Consider the following 18,981-nt stretch of genomic DNA (forward strand, 5'->3'; position numbering starts at 1 on the left):
ATCAAAAGAAGAGGATATACACCAGGAACAAACCCTAGAGAAATAAGAAATAAATCTGACCGTATCTTGTAATGCATTGGCAATAATTACCACTCCTCAAACTATCAAGATAGAATGACATATCAAGAAGAAAAAGTTAATAGTGTTGATTGATTCAGGAAGTACCCATAATTTTATTCATTGTAAGATAGCCAAGGAATTGAATTGCTTCCTATACCCAGCACCAGAGTGTCAAGTGAGAGTTGCAAGTGGAGGAACCATAAATTTCTCTGGAAAGTGCCATAATATCAAGTTATCCATGGGAGAATATGTATTGAATAGCCCAATTCTTTCCATTCCAATGGGTGGTGTTGATGTTGTACTAGGAGTCCAATGGCTACAATCCTTGGGTACAATATCTTTTAATTTTCAAGAACTTTTCATGAAATTTTCTTCGGAAGGAAATGAAGTTGAATTAAGGGGTATCACAGGGAAAATGGGAAAGATAATCAACTCTAACGGAATGAAAAAGCTTCTAAAGGAAGAACAACGAGGCGTAATTTCACAATTATGTTTGCTAGAGGATCCCACATTGAAATCATCTATTTCTCCAGATCTCCAAAATGCCTTGGACAATCATTCCAAGGTATTTGAGAATCCCAAAGGCCTCCCACCTATTCGTGATCATGATCATGATATTCATTTGATTCCAGGAAATGTTCCTCCAAACATCAAGCCTTACAGATATCCATATGCCCAAAAGAGTGAAATTGAACGTATGGTTGCAGAAATGCTAGAGGCTGGTATAATTCAACCTAGTCAAAATTCTTTCTCTACTCCAATAGTACTGGTGCACAAGAAGGATGGGTCATGGCGCATGTGTCCAGATTATACGGAGCTCAACAAGCTCACTATTAAAGACAAATTTCCCATTCTTGTCATTGATGAATTGTTGGATGAATTGTATGGATATATTTACCTCACCAAGTTGTATCTTCATTCAGGATATCATCAAATCAGAATGAACACTAGAGACATTCTAAAAATAACATTTAGAACTCATGAGGGTCATTATGAATTTTTGGTCATGCCTTTTGGCCTTACTAATGCACCTTCTACATTTCAAGGTTTGATGAATTACATTTTCAAACCCTTCCTTAGAAAATTTGTGTTAGTATTTTTTGATGATATACTAATCTACAGAAAGTATTGGAAGGATCATGTTCAACTTGTTGACAGGGTGCTCAAACTATTGGAGGAGAAATAGTTATATGCAAAAAGATCCAAATGTTTATTTGGAGTACAAGAGGTGGAATATCTGGGTCATATTGTATCTCATGAAGGTGTTAAGGTAGACCCTAGCAAAATTAAAGCCATTAAGGAATGGAAATTCCCCACATCCATAAAGCATCTGCGAGGATTTCTTGGGTTGACAGGGTATAATCACAAGTTTGTTAAGAATTATGGGAGAATAGTAGCACCTCTAACAACATTATTGAAGAAATATGCATTTTCATGGACTCCATAAGCAACAAAGGCCTTTGAACATCTTAAAGAGGCAATGTGGCAAGAAATGTTTTAGCTATGTCAGACTTCACAAAAACCTTTATTGTGGAATGTGATGTCTTGGGAAATGGAATTGGTGTTGTTTTAATGAAAGAATAAAAACCTGTTTCTTTCAAAAGTCATCCAATCAAAGGAAAGTATTTACACAAAGCTATTTATGAGAAGGAAATGTTGGCAATACTATATGCACTTAAGAAATGATGACCCTACCTAATGGGAAGACACTTCAAGGTAAAAACAGATCTTGATAGTCTTAAATACTTTTTAGAACAAAGATTATCTTTAGAAGAGCAAAAAAAATGGGTCACAAAGATGTTGGTTTATGACTTTGAAATCATCTACAAAAAAGGGAAGAAAAATGTCGTGGCAGATGCACTTCAAGAAAGGATGAGGATGTGGAAGCATTTATTTGCACCATTTCTATTATCCAACTAGATTGGATAAATGAAGCAAGGGATGAATGTGTAGTATACCTAGGGGGGATAATATGGGGTACAAAGGGAGGTACCCAAGGGAATAATGTAATAATGAGATGGGCCATAGTAATAAATAAGGTGGTTAACCTGTATCATGTAAGGGACAACAAGTAGTTAGCAATAATGTAATAAGCCCATGGTATTAGATAGATGGTATTAAGGGAACCATGATAATGACCCATGGTATTATATGTATGAGGCCTATATAAAGGCTAGAGACTCCCCATTTAGAAATGTCAAGGAATATTGTATGAACAGGCATATGGCTTGTGGAGTGTTCTCCTTCCTTAAGGATTGATTGTATGGTGTTACCCTACCTGAAGGGTTTGATCAATAAAGAATCATTTATATCTATATTCAGATCTTATTATTCTTTGGTTTATTTCTGTTATATTATATTTTCAGATCAGATATATAATAAGTGGTATTAGAGCACTTTCTTGGGCAAAAGTGGAGAATTTTTTTTAATTTTTTGCAGACATTTTTCATGGCAGCGAATTTGCAGATTAGATCTGTATGATTTGGGGCAAAATCTGAAAAATCTAATTGCATATCTGGGTTTTTGATGAAAAAACACTCCATTTCAAAAAAAAATCAGTCGAATCGGATTCCAAATGATGGAGATCTCACTGATTTAAAAATCAGTGCTGTTGCAGACATATTTTGGGGCAGCGAGTTTGAAGTGCATATCTGTACGTTCTGGTGCAAAATCTATAGAATCTAATTGCAAATATAGATTATTTGTGAAAAAATACCCAATTTCAAAAAAACAAATCAGTCGAATCGGAGTCTGGATGAGGGGGATATCGCTGATTTAAAATCAGTTATTTTTTGTGATGGCAGGACAGTTGCAGTGTGAATAGGAAATTCCAGTGCCTAGATCGGGATTCATATCACATGGGAATATGCATAATGGTTTTTCCATTTCCGAAAACTGGTCATAATAGGGATTCTGAGCAATATTGACTAAATTGTGACAATTTCAAATTTTCGCCAAATTTTTTTGTGATGCCGGGCTTAGATCAGAATTTGAGGAGGATATACAAATTTGATGGCTCTAATCCATAAATATGGGTAGCACTAATGGAATAATATTTTTCTCTGGAGCACATCATAGATGATGGAACTAAACTAAGTTTGGGAAACCTTTACTTGAACCAAGAAACATGGCAATGGTGGCAGGGGCATTCTAAATGTTATCCAAGGACAATTACTTGGCAGATGTTCGCAAAATCCATTGGTGACCGCTTTGACCCTAAATCTAATTTTTTGGGACCTCTTACTAAGTTCAGATGGGTAGGCACACAACCTAGCAAAGATTTTATTTTTGCAAGAAAGAAGGAAATGAAGAAACCTAAAGGGTTATTTTTTGCTGGTATCTCCTCATTGTAGGTTCATGGAGTGATTCAGAAGGAGAAGATCATTGTGTCTATAAATCCTAGTTGCAAGCATAATTTTATCAATGTTAATTTGGTAAAAAAATTACAAGTTCCAGCAAAACACATTGAAAACACACAAGTTGATGATGAGGATGTTCAAGTTTATAAGGATTTGAAGCTTTCTATAGATAAATATGTGTTGCATGGTGATTTTTGTACTTCAGATATGGATAACGTGGATATTGTTTCGGGATATCCTTGGATGGAATCTGTGGGTATTGTCAATATTAATGTGCAAAAGAAATTCCTGAAGCTCTGGTATAAAAAGAAGAAAATTACATTACAAGATATTTCCATCAATAAACAGGTAGAGTCCATGGAGGCTAAAGAAAAAGATGTTCCAGGTGCTGACATATCAGATGATGAGCCACTGATGGTCGACAACCAAACACAAACGTCAAACCAGGTACCAAAAAAACAGGTAGAGTCCAAGGAGGCTGAAGCAGAAAATATTACATCAGATGAGGATTCAGTGGCTAAAGTAATATTGGAAGATAAGAAACAAAAACAGGCACCACAACATGTACCAGATACCAATCAAGCTCCATTAGGTGGTAAATTAAAGAAAGATACATTGTTGGTTAAAAATTCAGCATATCACCACCCACATCACCCAACAAGAAAACAACCAACAAGATGGCAACAAATTAGCTACAAGGACAACAACCCCCGCATGGCATATAAAGAGGGGCGACGATCCACCTACTATACATCAACATAGAAGAGCTACGAGGATCAACTTCCATCTCAAGCGAGCAAGGCACCAGCTAGATCGAGAGTTCACCTTTCTTTTGGATGGCTAGATGCACGTGCATGGTACCAGTGGACTACTCTTTTGAGTAGATCTTATTATTTGTGTTCTTCCCATGTTTCGGGGATGAAACATGTTAAGGGGGGTGGAATATAGTATACCTAAGGGGGATAATATGGGGTACAAAGGGAGGTACCCAAGGGAATAATGTAATAATGGGATGGGCAATAGTAATAAATAAGGTGATTAACCCGCATCATGTAAGGGACCACAAGTAGTTAGCAATAATGTAATAAGCCCATGGTATTAGATAGATGGTATTGAGGGAACCATGATAATGACCCATGGTATTGTATGTATGAGGCCTATATAGAGGCTAGAGACTCCCCATTGAGAAATGTCAAGGAATATTGTATGAACAGGCATATGGCTTGTGGAGTGTTCTCCTTCCTTAAGGAGTGATTGTATGGTGTTGCCCTACCTTAAGGGTTTGATCAATAAAGAAGCATTTATATCTATATTCAGATCTTATTATTCTTGGGTTTATTTCTGTTATATTATATTTTCAGATCAGATATATAACAGAATGGAAGAATGACGAAGAAGTGTGGGCACTCATTCAAAAGATACAATAAGATCCCAGTACATCTGATACATTTAGCTGGAAAAATGATTCGTTATGGTGCAAAGATCGCTTATACCTGGGTAAGAATTCCCAACTCAAAGAAAAGATTCTTATGGAATCACACACTTCTCCCTTAAGAGGGTACTTAGGATTTTTAAAAACTCACCACAAGGTTAAGAAATAATTTTTTTGGGATGAACTTAAATTGGATATTCAAAAGTTTGTGGCGAAATGTTTGGTTTACCAACAAAATAAAGTTGAAACAATTATGACCCCAGGTCTATCACAATGTTTATCCATTCCAAGCCAATGTTGGGAGGAGGTTTTAATGGAGTTTATCACAAGGTTTACCGAAGTTCGAAGGAAAGAGTGTCATCATGGTGGCAGTTGACAAACTTACCAAGTATGCACACTTTTGTGCATTATCTCATCCATTTCAAGCCATTACAATTTCTAAAGCATTTATGGAAACAATTCAAAAGCTACATGGAAACCCATAGATTATTGTAAGCAACAGAGATCCCATTTTCACTGGAAATTTTTGGACAAAATTATTTTCTTGTCTTGGTACTCAGTTAGCTCATAGATCATCTTATCATCCTCAATATGATGGGAAAACTACGATAGTAAATAAATGTTTGGAATGACATCTTCGTTGCTTTGTCTCTGATAAATAGACACAATGGGTGAGATGGTTACCTCTGGTTGAATGGTGGTATAACACTTCCTTCCATACTGCAGCAAAAATGACCGCATTTATGGCACTTTATGTATATCATCCACCATCCATCACATCATATTTAAGAGAAAATTCTAAGGTTCAAGCAGTGGAAGATCACATCAAGCATCAACAACAAGTTCTCCATCTCTTAAATGATAACCTCACTTTGGCACAAAATAGAATGCAACAACAGGAAAATCAACATCGCAGTGAAAGAAGTTTTGATGTAGGTGACTGGGTATTCCTACGGCTACAACCATATAAACAAATTTCCCTCAAACAAGATAAGAAGGATAATAAATTATCACCAAAGTATTATTGTCCATACAAGGTGTTGCAAAATATTGGTAAAATGGCATACAAATTGGAGCTTCTTGCAGCTTTCCGTGTGCACCCAGTTTTCCATGTCTCATGCTTAAATAAGGTTATAGGTGACAAGCTCCCAATTCAAACAATATTGCCAAAACTTGATGGGGAAGGACAAAATCATATTAGAACCTAGAGTAGTCATAGAAACAAGAACTCGACACCTATGAAATTGATCAATTTCTGAGTATCTCATCAAGTGGGAGGATGAGAATTTTATACAGAAGCATCTAGAACTACTCAAGCATTGAGGAAAACACTTTTTTGAAGGATAGGGGCATGTTAGGTCCCTATAATGCTAGTGATTCCCCAATTACTATTGTCATTGTATCCCTTATTTTTACTACTGTGCCCCTCTTGTCCCCATATTGTTATTATTTTGCCCCCATAGAAGCCTGCTATTGTTATTATTGTGCCCTTATATTATTATTGTTGTGTCGGCTTTGATTATATTTTTACCCTTAGACTCCTATATATAGAAAGGAGGTTTCATCATTTGTATCATCCAAGAATTGTTCATTTGTGTAATGTAAAGGAGGTTTCCCCCTCAAAGAGGCTAAGTTTGAAGTCGTTGATCTATCTTTTCTATCTTTTTGTGAGTTGATTTCATAACAATGTATGATAAGGTAGTTGGCATGTATGAAGTCAACAATTTGAATAAAATCATATCCTTGATGTTTGGTTTGTTTTATATTCTTTCCACGACTAGTCGCACATGTAGGGTGTAGAGGGGGCTCGTAGGGGGGCACAGCCCCCCCTGTCGGGGGTTACATGGGGTGGTAGCCCCCGTGTATGGGTGTAAGGTAGTGCCCTAGGAAATATTTTTTGGACCCTATATTAGGTGGGTAGACCTACCTATGGTTTTGTGCATGGGTTTTGTACATGGTTTTGGGCATGAAGGTTTTTTTCCCATGGTATTTTGTAGATCCGATTAAGGGAACTATGGTTATGTTCTAATCCAAGTTTAATGGATTGGGATTTGTGAATGCTTCATCATGTATATATATGTTTTGTAACATTGAAAGAAACACAATGAAAAATCAATCTAATAGTCCCAGTTTTGGGATCGAGGGGAAATCTCTATGTATTTTTTTTATATTCTCGTCATTGTTTATTTTTTGTTTTTAGAAATCGTCTTTACATAACTTCTGTATAGGTTTAAAACCTACACTTGAAATATCAACTCAAAGGCACAAAGATGAACAAAGGATAGTCTTTGCAATCCTATACATGAGGATAGCACATCTTAGAGATCAATTGCAAAAAGTTGGGGATTCTGTGCTTGACAGGGAATTGGTGATTGTGACTCTAAGAGGTATCCCTCCTACATATGAAACCTTCATTACTAATATAATCAACAACAATGTCCACCCATCATTCGATGAAATTTTTCAAAATCTTACTCAAGAATAACCAAGGATGATATCAAGAGGAAGGATTCAAAAGCATGAAGAAGGAGTGCTTGATATATTCATCACTCATAACAAGAAGAAGAAAAAAGGAAAATAAGGTCCATCAAATTCAAGAAAGCCTCCTCCTTGAAATCAAAATAGAAAGGAATTATTACACATTCAGTGCTACAATTTCCATAAGAAAGGCCACTATGCTTGAGACTACCCCGAGAAGAACAATGGACCATGCTACAATAACAGAAGCAACAACACCAAGTTCAATGATCAAAGAAGAAGCCATGATCGAAGGAATGATCACATTGGAAGAGATGAAAGAAGAATAAGAGATGCCCAAGTGATCATGAAGAGGATCATCGTCCACAAAAGAATTAAATATTCTCCAGGTATGAAAGTAATGTTCTAAATGAGTCTGAATATATTCTTATTTCTACCCTTACTATTTTATCTCATCTAGATTTGTGGGATAGTTAGTTGGTTGATAGTGGGGCCACTCATCACTTCTCCAGTTATAAGGAAGTTCTCTCTAATTTGGTAGAGAGGGAATCAATTTTGAAAATTATTCTTGGATAACTCCACTCATACCATTAAAGGTTTTGGGTTCGTCAAATTGCATTTGAATTCAGGAGAATCTACTTTTCTCCATGATGTGATGTATGTGCTAGGAATGAAGAATAATTTAGTACAATATCTACTTTGGAAGACAAACAGATGAGGGATTCCTTCATCGAAGGAAATCTTCTTACTTGGCTTGATGGATCACATATGAGAGATGCATTCACATTGGGATTAAGATATGAAGAACTATACAAGGTTACTCGAAGACCACTTATAGCATTGTTCCATGATACTAATCATGTAAGCAAACTATGGCACCAAATATTGGCCCATCTACATTATGATGCTCTTTCGAAATTGGAAAAATTGGTCTCAGAGATTCCCAAGTTTCAATCCCATCATTATGGAGTATGTCTAGGTTATTCCAGTGGAAAGAAGACAAGGAGTTCAAAAATTTGATCGAAAATCAAATAAGGCAGAAAATAAAATATTCAGGTCTAACAATGGTGGAGAGTACTCATCAAAGGGATTCATTGATTTTTACAAGAAGGAAGGAATCAAGAAAAAAACAATTGTGCCCTATACCCCTAAATAAAATGGAGTGGATGAGAGAAAGAACATGTCCATTATAGAAGCGTCGTGTTCCATGCTACATGATCAAAATTTGTCAAAGTTCCTTTGGGGAGAAGCAACAAATGTTGTCGTATATGTTCAAAGTAGGGTACCTCATCAAGAATTGGACAACAAGACCCCTGAAGAAGTATTCACATGTGTCAAGCCTGATGTTGGTCATCTCCTTATAATTGGCTACCCTGTATACATTCATGTACCAAAGGACAAAAGGAACAAGTTGGAAGCCACTAGAAGAAAAGGTACATTTTTTGGATATTGTGAAAACTATAAAGCATTTAGAATATATATACCTAGTCAAAGGAAGGTTTAAATTAGCAGGGATGTCACTTTCAATGAATATGCCACCCTTGGAAAAGAAAGGGACCTTCCTCTGCCTCCTCCTGAGAAGAATGATGATATGGATATTTTGGATGGTCCTTCCATGCCTGAATCTAAGCCAAATATTGTTGATGATACCATGGCTCCCATGGATCCCTTAGATCCTCCTCCATGTGATGCTCCCGCCAGGATGAGGCCACTTTAGCTTTTTGATACTTTACATGATGACGAGAGACATGTTCCTATTTGAAGATCATTTAGAGAAAGGAAGAAGCCATGCAGGTACAAGGGATATGTTGCAGCCATGAGGACCATGATTCAGGTTGAACCTCCCACCTTTGAAGAAGTTGTAAAAGAAAATGTTTTGAAAGATGCTAAGACCGAATAATATGAATCAATCATGAATAATGACATATGGGATGTTGTGCCAAGACCAAAGGGGAAATCCATGGTAACTTCAAAGTGGTTATTCAAGATCAAGCATGGAGTTGATGGTAGCATTGAGAAATACAAGGCAAGGTTTATGGCTTGAGGATTCTCCCAAAAAGAGGGAGAAGATTATGATGATATATTTGCAGCTCTAGCTCGATATACAACCATTCTTTCGATAGTGTCCCTTACTACAAGTGAAGGATGAACCCTTCATCAGATGGATGTGAAGACTGCATTACTTCATGGCATGTTACAAGAAGAAGTGTACATTGAGCAACCATAGGTATTTGAGGTAGAGGATCGAAAGATGCATGTTTGTAGATTGAAGAAGGAAATGTATGGTTTGATATATTTTTATGTATCATGGTACGCCTGAATAGAAAGTTATTTCATGAAGTTGGGATTCACAAGAAGCAATGTTGATCCCAACCTCTACTTCAAGGTAGTCCAAGGTATGTCATTGATTTTGGTTTTATATGTTGACAATTTATTCTTGATAGATAGGTAGCCTTGATGATTGAGTGTAAGAGGGGCCTAGCCTCTAAATTCAATATGAAGGGCCTTGGACTCATGCCTTACTTTCTAGGCCTTGAGGTGTGGCAAAGACCCAATGAAAGTTTCCTTTCACAAGGAAAATATGTTGTGAAGTTGTTGGAAAAATTTGGAATGACAGAATGCAAGTCACTACCCACGCGATGTAAATGAACTTCAAGAAGTTATGTGGCGAAGCTGCAAGACCCGATTTGGAAAATCCATTTGACTATAGATAATTAATTGGGGCTCTGATGATCCTAGTGAACACCTGTTTAGACATATTCTATGCAATGAATACATTGAGTCAATTCATGACTGAACCTCTCCATGTGCATCGGATCGTTGCCAAACACATCTTGAGATATTTGCATGGAACGATCACACTTGGTTTTGAGATATTCTGTCGGAGATGTTCAACTCCATGGATACACTTATGCTGACTAGGCAGTAAATGTTGTCGACACGAAGAGTACATTGGGATGTTGTTTTACCCTTGGATATGCCATGATATCTTGGATGAGCAAGAAGCAGAAGTCTATAGCATTGATTACTGCCAAGGAAGAGTATATTTCGACTAGCATGGCTGGTTGAAAAGTAGTTTGGTTAAGGAAGCTCTTCGGAGAGCTATTTGATCAGGTCCTAAACACTACCGTGATATATTGCGACAACAAGAGTGGGATCTATCTGTAAAAGAATATTGTATTCCATGATAATTCCAATCACATATAGATTCGATATCACTTCATTTGAAACATGGTGAACAGAGGAGCCGTTAGACTCCATCACATATCGATACATGAGCAGATTGCAAATATTCTCACCAAGGCTCTGTCGAAAGGGAATTTCTTGTTCTTCAAAGAGCATCTTGGATTGATGGATGTGACCCCTCCTGATAAGGGGCATCGTAGTCGAGGACACTGAGTTAACTCTGCCCCCCTGTTTGAGCTCCTAGAAAATGGAATTGAGATGGAAGGCTCTTGGGGTTGAGTAATCTCTAGACAATAGGGTATGACCCCTATATATTACCCATAGTGTTGGAGATGTTTCTCCCCTATCTTGGTCTTTACAGAGTATACCCGAGTTGGCATCATACCCACAAGTCGAGATTGTTGGGATTGTCCCACCCCATCTGGCCAATGGTTGAGGAGGATTAGGGGCATGTGATCCTTACCTTTTGGTATGTCATGTATCTCGCCTAAGATTAGATTATGATGCAAGTGTTATACCACATGACTATTAAGGGGCATTGTTAGGCAGATCAGTAGGAAATAGGATGGGTGAGATGTGCTCCCCTATATCACCTATTGCATGATATGGGGTCAGATATATTTAGCTCCCCCATGATATTCTGGGTTGAGACGTACTCCTCAATGTGGTTTTGGATTGATATATTCTCTCTGAAAATGTAGAGGGTGGTAGTGTTAGCTCCTTGTTGATTCTTCTTCTTTAGATTCGAGAATGTTTCAACATAGAGAGTTGATAAAATATGGGACATGATATGATGACTGGATGACATGTTAATCGATGGTCAAATATTGACAGGTAGGATTCTCCCTAGTTGAGAGGTATTGTGAAATTATGAAACTAGGTTCAAATTCAACTTGGACATCTCATTTGATGGAGATGATGATTTCATTTAATTCTTCTTTTCGGGGGGACCAAAATCTACCTAAATATCATCAAATTTGGACAAGGGAAAGTGTACTTATGAAGAAAAGCCCACATATGCACATTTGGACAGGTCGACACTAATGGTAAATTGGTCACCCTTGGAAGACTATAAATACATGTGACCTCAAGCTCATTTGGACATTACCAATCTTCTTCTTCTTCTCTTCTTCATTGATTGGTTTGCACATGTTTGAGGCTGGGATGACAAAAGAAGTTCATAAAGGTTTGAAATTATAGGGTCTAAGGCTCACATCTATTTTTAGAGTTTTGGGTTACAGTCGTTGGCTCATCACAAGACAAATTCGACCATAGTCACTGACTTGCAGGCTAAACGGAGTGACTTGAAGCCTTTAGTCTCTTACTCAACTCCTCTTCCATGTGACCAGGAAGTTTAACTGAAATTTGATCGTTGAATGAAGTCGACCGCAGAAGGAAAAGTTATCTCAGGTATATTTTTATGTTGGAAACATATTTCTGAATGTTATTGAGTTTTTTTTCTAGATGATATTGTATTGGGCTCATTTCACTCTCTGCTGAAGATTTTATGACAATATAATAAAAGAAGAATTTCAAAGGGCTTTCCCCCTAGTGGCGTTTTTTCTCTAGTCTTTAACCAAACTCGGTGTCTCTTGTTGATCTATTGATTGTCTCCTTTGTCATTGCATTTATCATTCTATCTTCAATTATTGCTGATGATTGGAAAGACTAATTGTTATTGGAAAGATTGCTAATTGAAGTATTAAATTGAGCTAAAGTAATTCATACAACTTAGAACAATATGAAATATTTAATATTATTTTCATATGCAAGGTTCACAAAGGTTTATAAAAACATTTAATGATATGATTGATGTAAAAAGGAAATTAGGAGTGGAAACATCATATAGATTATCATGGAGAAATTTTATTCAAAAAAATAATCCACCTCCAGGAAACCAAAATCCTATTGATGATGAACTTAGTCTCAATGAATTCACTCAAGAAAGCTTTGTGGATCTCATAATTCCTCTCATTCAAAAAGGACCTTCCAATCCTTTCTTAACATGTGATTTTTTTCTAATATTGAATAGGAAGAATAAAATCAATCAAATAGTGAGGAATTCAAGTAGGGAGATAGCCCTAAACCATCAATTAATGTATTGTGGGATTTTCCAAAAGAATGATTAATAAAAATGAGGATGAAACTAAAGCGATTTGTGTTTTTCAACCTAGAAGAAAAAGCCCTTCATCCAACTTAGGATCTCCTTCTATATCTTATCCTCTAAGGAAAAATGCTTCTAGTAACAAAACCAATTCGAATATAATTAAATCTACTGTACTTTCTGATAACATAGAATATAACCAAGGAGAGAACATGAAGAAAAATAATGCTTCTAGTAACAAAACCAATTCGAATATAATTAAATCTACTGTACTTTCTGATAACATAGAATATAACCAAGGAGAGAACATGAAGAAAAATAAAGCTAACATTTCACTGTATGAATTGACTAAGCTAACTTAACAAAAAAATAAATTGATCAAGCGCTAGAAAGTATAAATTTAAGAAATAATATTTCAATTGCTAGATAGAAAGATAAAGGAAAATCAACTTAGAAATCTTCACAACAAACTAAATCGAACGTAAATGCAACACTCATTAGTGAAAAACTAGTTCAAGTACTCCATTTTTATTATCATTTCAATTTTTTAATTGAAATGTATGGTTATCTAGTTGATTCTGGGACATCTTTGAATGTCACGCCTTATTCATTTTGTAAAAATTAATCACTGAACACATAAAAGACTACCCAAATTGTACAATTAGATCGCTCAAATGTTAAAGTCCATACTTTCTTATAATCCTAGAGTCCATCAAACCATATATATAGTAGTTGTTGATATCCCCGAATATTATGGTTTGTTAGCTAATATAAATATAAGGATTCGTCTAAGAAACTATATAAATATTTTTTAATAGACTAGCTACGTTTATGGCTGGTGGCCATCCCAATAAAATAAAAGTATCACAAGAGACACATATTTAAGTGACACTAATGAGCCCATTATAATCTAAAATTCTATGTTTGGTAACATTTGTTGTGATTCATTTTTTGGGACTTTCATTATTGATTCTTCAGCTTTTACATATGTGAATAATCAATCTAAGGTTCTTCTTTCTACTCAACTTGTTATAAATAATTATTAAAATTTGGATACGAACTGTATAAATTTAGTTTTAACTAATGCAAATTTAACCATAAATAAATATTTATGGTTATTATTCTTTTATGGCTCCAAAATAAGCAAGGGTGTAGGCATAAGATGCGTTCTTAAGGATCCAAAAGGATATAAACATATGCTAGCTTTGTAACTGGAGTTCAAATGCACAAATAACATTATTGAATATGAGGCATCGATCGAGGGTCTGAGAAAAGCCATTGATTTGAAAGTAAGCCCAACTAAAAGTTTTTGATGACTTTAAAATCATAATTAAATAAGTAAAGAATTTGATATATTGTGTTTTGAATCATTTAAGGAATTGCTACAATAAGGTACAGAATCTAATTTCCTATTTTAATGCATTTAACCTAGCTCCCGTAGTTCAAGCACAAAATGTAGACGTCGATTTAATTTCCAATGTAGCTTCTAAATTAATTCAATCAGAAAATTTTTTGACTAATAAGTTTTATGTTGAACTAATTTATAGGCCATCAATACCAAATAATATTACAAATGGAAGAATATTTGATGAGTATGGCCAGATTATTGAATTTCTAACTTTTGAAGATACTTTTAATAAATCAGTGATTGATTTAGAACAACATGATGAAGGTGTTAATATTTTAACTTTATAAGAAAAACCCAAAATTCAGAATTCCATTCCAAAGATTGTGATTCGGCTAGAGAATTTTATGATCTCCAAAACAAATTCAAGGTTGTTACAAATTGCAAGACAAACCATTTCTCTATGTAGTATGATGTAATTAATCTACTAAGCAATATCCTCAGAATGTTAATAAGGTACTAGATGTATGCCTGCAAAAAAGTTTCATTCATTCGTCTCTTCAAAGAATATAAAGATATATTTGCATGGACATATAATGGACTTATACTAGCAATTGTACCACATGTTGAAAAGGAAACATTATAAGGCGGTAGCATAGGAAAGAGTAGCAAAAAAGAAAGAAGTATAAATTTTATGCAATTTTGTTTTTTTATTGGCATTTTTCTAAAGAAGAAAAATTCAAAATTCATTTATTTTCCCATCAAACAAAGAGCAACAATCAAATTTGCTAGTGAGAAGAATGGTAGTAACTTTTAAATGTAAGAACTCCCTTCCCTAGTGATAGTACATTTTGGTTTTGAAATAAACTTATTTTCGTGATATTTTAAATAACAGATTCCTCTCCAACAAACCGTTCAGAAAGACCATTTTTATTCAACTGATTAAAATAGGTAAGTGTCTCTTTTCTAGTGCTTTATGAGTTATTGAACTTAAGGGCACATGTAAAGAGACTAGTAGACAAAAAAGAGCAGAGTGAATGAATGTCAAATGGCTATCACATTGAGGAATTTCTTTAAATTTTCTCATGTGGGAATTCTTCAATCGATGAGGTAGTAGGAACTTTCTGAGCTCCAAGTCCTTCAAAATAAGGGGTGGAGAATTATGTTTAGTGAACTACTAGACCTCAAATCAAAATATCCATCTTGATGATTGTTGTGGAACAACTCCTTTGTTATTGATTGCATGTAAGTTGCACTTTTGCATAATGGATGACACAGTTGGGCCAAAGTACCCAGGACCTCTATATGAGGAAATATGCATGCTTGTTTTTTGTGAGTGAAGGATGCACTTGGCTTTTGTGACTAGGTTGGGTAAACTTCACCCTTCCAGGAAATGACTTCATTCTTTAGTGCCTTTCAAATATCATTTATTTTCCCATCAAACAAAAGGCGACAATCAAATTTTGTAGTGAGAATAATGGTAGCAACTTTTATATGTAAGAAAGTCCTTCCCTGGTGAAAGTCCTTCCCTATTTAGTGAAAATCCTTCCCTATTTATGACTTATTGAACTTAAGGGCATGAGTAAAGAGACTACAAGAAAAAAAAATAGAGCAAATGAATGTCAAGTGGAAATCACATTAACGAATCTTTTTAGATTTTCTTATGCGAGCCTTCTTTAATTGATGAGGTAGTAGGAACTTTCTCACATCCAACTCCTTCAAAATAAGGGGTGGAGAATTATGTTTAGTGAAATATGAGACCTCAAATAAAAATATCCATCTTGGTGATTACTTTGGACCAACTTATTTGTTATTGATTGCATGTAAGTTGCACTTTTTTATAATGGACGAGATAGTTGGGCCAAAGTACTCGGGACCTCTAGATGAGGAAATATGCATGCTTATTTTTTTTTCTACATGAAGGATACACTTGGTTTTTATGACTAGGTTGGGTAGACTTCACCCTTCCAAGAAATGACTTCATTCTTTCACATTCCCAATGTTTAATTCCTATGATACTACTCATGGAACTTTGACTTTGCCTTACAGCTAGAATGTTTTTCTTCCCATAGCTCTCTCTTGAGTTATAATTCTGACTTTCTCTTCTTTAGTTGAAATACATTGTCTCTATATCACTATTGTCTATCTCTTTTTGAGTGCTTTGTTGAATCAGTGAGCTAATGTAAATCATATGGATTCCAAAATATTCGACCGGCCCATTGTTTGAAGAGTCCTCTTCTGTTTTTAATTCTGCTACCTTATCCTCTTTGTCCTTTTTCAACATTGTTTTCTTCTAAAGAATTTTCGCTTCTTGATGGGTCCCCTTTGGGATGCTTTTGCTCTTCCATATGCTTCATATTTAAATGAATAACACTTGAGATAGGCTTCTTGACATTTTCCAAATTCCATGTTTTTTCACTACACTTCTCATGTTTATCAGGCAAAATGGATTCCACACATTTATCATTATGCCTTTTCAGAGCTTGTTGTAAGGTTGGAAACTTTTCTTCACCATGTATCCTTTCTTCTTGATGGTTGAATTTGATACAAACAATTGCCACTGGCTCCTTTAAATGTGCACGATTAATCAATTTTCCCCTATTTACCTCATGTTAACTAGAAAAAATAGACTATGCATATTTAGTTGTATGTTGCCATCAAACCTCTTCCCTATCTGATGGGTTCTATTTCATATGTTTATTTTCATGCAAATCAATAAGCATATGAATGCTTGAAAAGGGATCCTCTAATGATGGAAAAACCAGAGATACCTCCTCACTTCTCTTATGTTCACTTGAAACATATTGTTGGCTTGAGGGTCCCTAACCTAGGTTCAGAGTTAATTAGCCAAACAAATCCCTCTACTACTGGCCCTTTCGGCAAAAACCTGCAGAGAACAGACTGAGGTCTCACCCGAAGTAGTATGGGGGGATGCTGGAACCAAGTTTCTGCACCCTTGAGATGTCTGAGGGGTCGGTTTAGTCCAACTGTGAATACCTTCATGCAAGTCACTTCGCGCATTGTCTTGACCTGCGAGACCTTTGCGATCTGTTATAATCGCCTTCGCGTGGCTCCAACCAGGAGCTGAGGTGATTTTGCACTGCCTTAGTAGCGATCTGTGCTACTTCCCCAAGTTACATCGCGTATCTTACTTATCTTCTTATAACAATTAGTTATCTTCGCGTAAACAGATACTTCATATTATATTCCCTTTATCAACACATTCATATAAGTTCGTGCATCATATAAGCAATAGAAATGCAATTTATATCCGATACATTCAATGCACAAAATAGGAAAAAGATACATAGAAATGATGTAAAACTTCTCTTTTTTATTTCTCCAAAGGTTGCAGACTTGACCCACCCTGCGCACTCAGCTGCAAGGGTCCGCACACTGAGCTGCAGACTACTAGGCCTCTACACACTTAGCTGCAGAGCCTTCTCTTACTCTGCGACCCAAAGAATCAACTCTACACTTCAAACAAGACTCACTTCTTCATCTATTCATTCGTGACTCTACTTCTATTTGCTGATTTAAAACTTAGAGCCTCACTCTATTTATATGATCCGATGGTCCACGGACAATGGGTAGATTTCTAAAGCTAACATTACATTACAAAAATGAGGTCGGATAACCCTATGACTCATTTAAAATATTCGCGCTTTGCACCCACAAAATGTGGAGTCTTTACATCAGATTTGGTCAAAATCTCAGCTTTAAGCCCCAAAACTTGCCTTGGGGGATCCCGCGCCCAACAGGTCCCCAACACAAACATCGTGACTCACCCTTGAATCACTCTGTCATTGCGGAGATCTTCGCATGGAGACCTCCCAATTATGTCCGAACTGCTGCAAGATCATCATCGTACTCAGCAGCTGCCTACTGTACCTCTTGCATGAGCTATTCAGATACTGTTGTATCGAAACTACTGCCCTGCACCTGTTTATAGTCCTGCGCCTCCTTTCAGCTTCCTAGTGCACTGATACTGTGCTTCTGTCGGTTAGTCGGATAGCCAGGCCACCCATGTATGGCTTCAACCAACTGCCATTCACTTTTCCTAGAAAAGGTTCTCCATTTAACTTTACCAACTGCACCGTGCCTTCATCTATGACCTCCTTAATAACATACGGTCCAATCCAAGGCATCAAATTGATCAACTCTCAATGGTAGTCCCCAAATTTTTCAATGTAATTGTGCACATCCTATTTTATCACCACAAATTTCTTATCAAGAAAGTCCTTCTTTATTCCTTCCTCAAGCTTCTTGACTTCTTCTTCCGCCATGGCACTTTTCTTCCTTAATCAAACTCTTTCATTCATGAGTTCTTGGAGCCTAATATTACCTTACTGAATCTCTTCATTAGGTCCGAAGCATTCTTCTTTGAGTTCTTCCAACTACGCAATCCCATCTTTTAAGGCTCCATGATCCGTCATATCCACGGGACACTGCTATGCGAAGACTATGCATAATATATTCCATTGGCATTACAACATTTTCTCCATAGGCCAGCCTAGAAGGCGTCTGTCCCGTCAATTCTTGCATGTTTTCCAATAAGCCCTTAAAAATTCTGGTACGTGCAAATCCCAATCACTTTGCTGCACATTACATACCTTGTTTATTGCTTTGCACACTTCGTTAAATGCTTTTGCGTGGATAACCTTCTGCGCACTCGTTCTCTCCACACTCTATCGTTCCAACTTGAGGGATTGTTCACCCATTTTCCACCCAAACACATGCTTATTGGCTGTATCTTTCAATGCAAAGTTCATATCCATTCACGTAGGTTGTTTACCATATGCATGTACCCACCTGGATAGATGCGCACGCGGACCACCTCATCTATTGTATTTATCTGCCATTCGCACTATGGGTTTCTCAAACCGTGAGTGCAACATTTTTCTACATGCATGCTAGTCTTCAAAGCTTCTTATGTGCGTACCCCACCACCTCGCGGGCGTGGCTCGTAGTACCCAATTCAAGGATTAGAAACATTGCTTTTCTGGCACCTCCCTTT

The sequence above is a fragment of the Pinus tabuliformis genome, chromosome X, assembly GCF_031772625.1.
Source record: "Pinus tabuliformis cultivar Carrire ecotype Pingquan chromosome X, CPIR1, whole genome shotgun sequence".
Lineage (NCBI taxonomy): Eukaryota > Viridiplantae > Streptophyta > Pinopsida > Pinales > Pinaceae > Pinus > Pinus tabuliformis.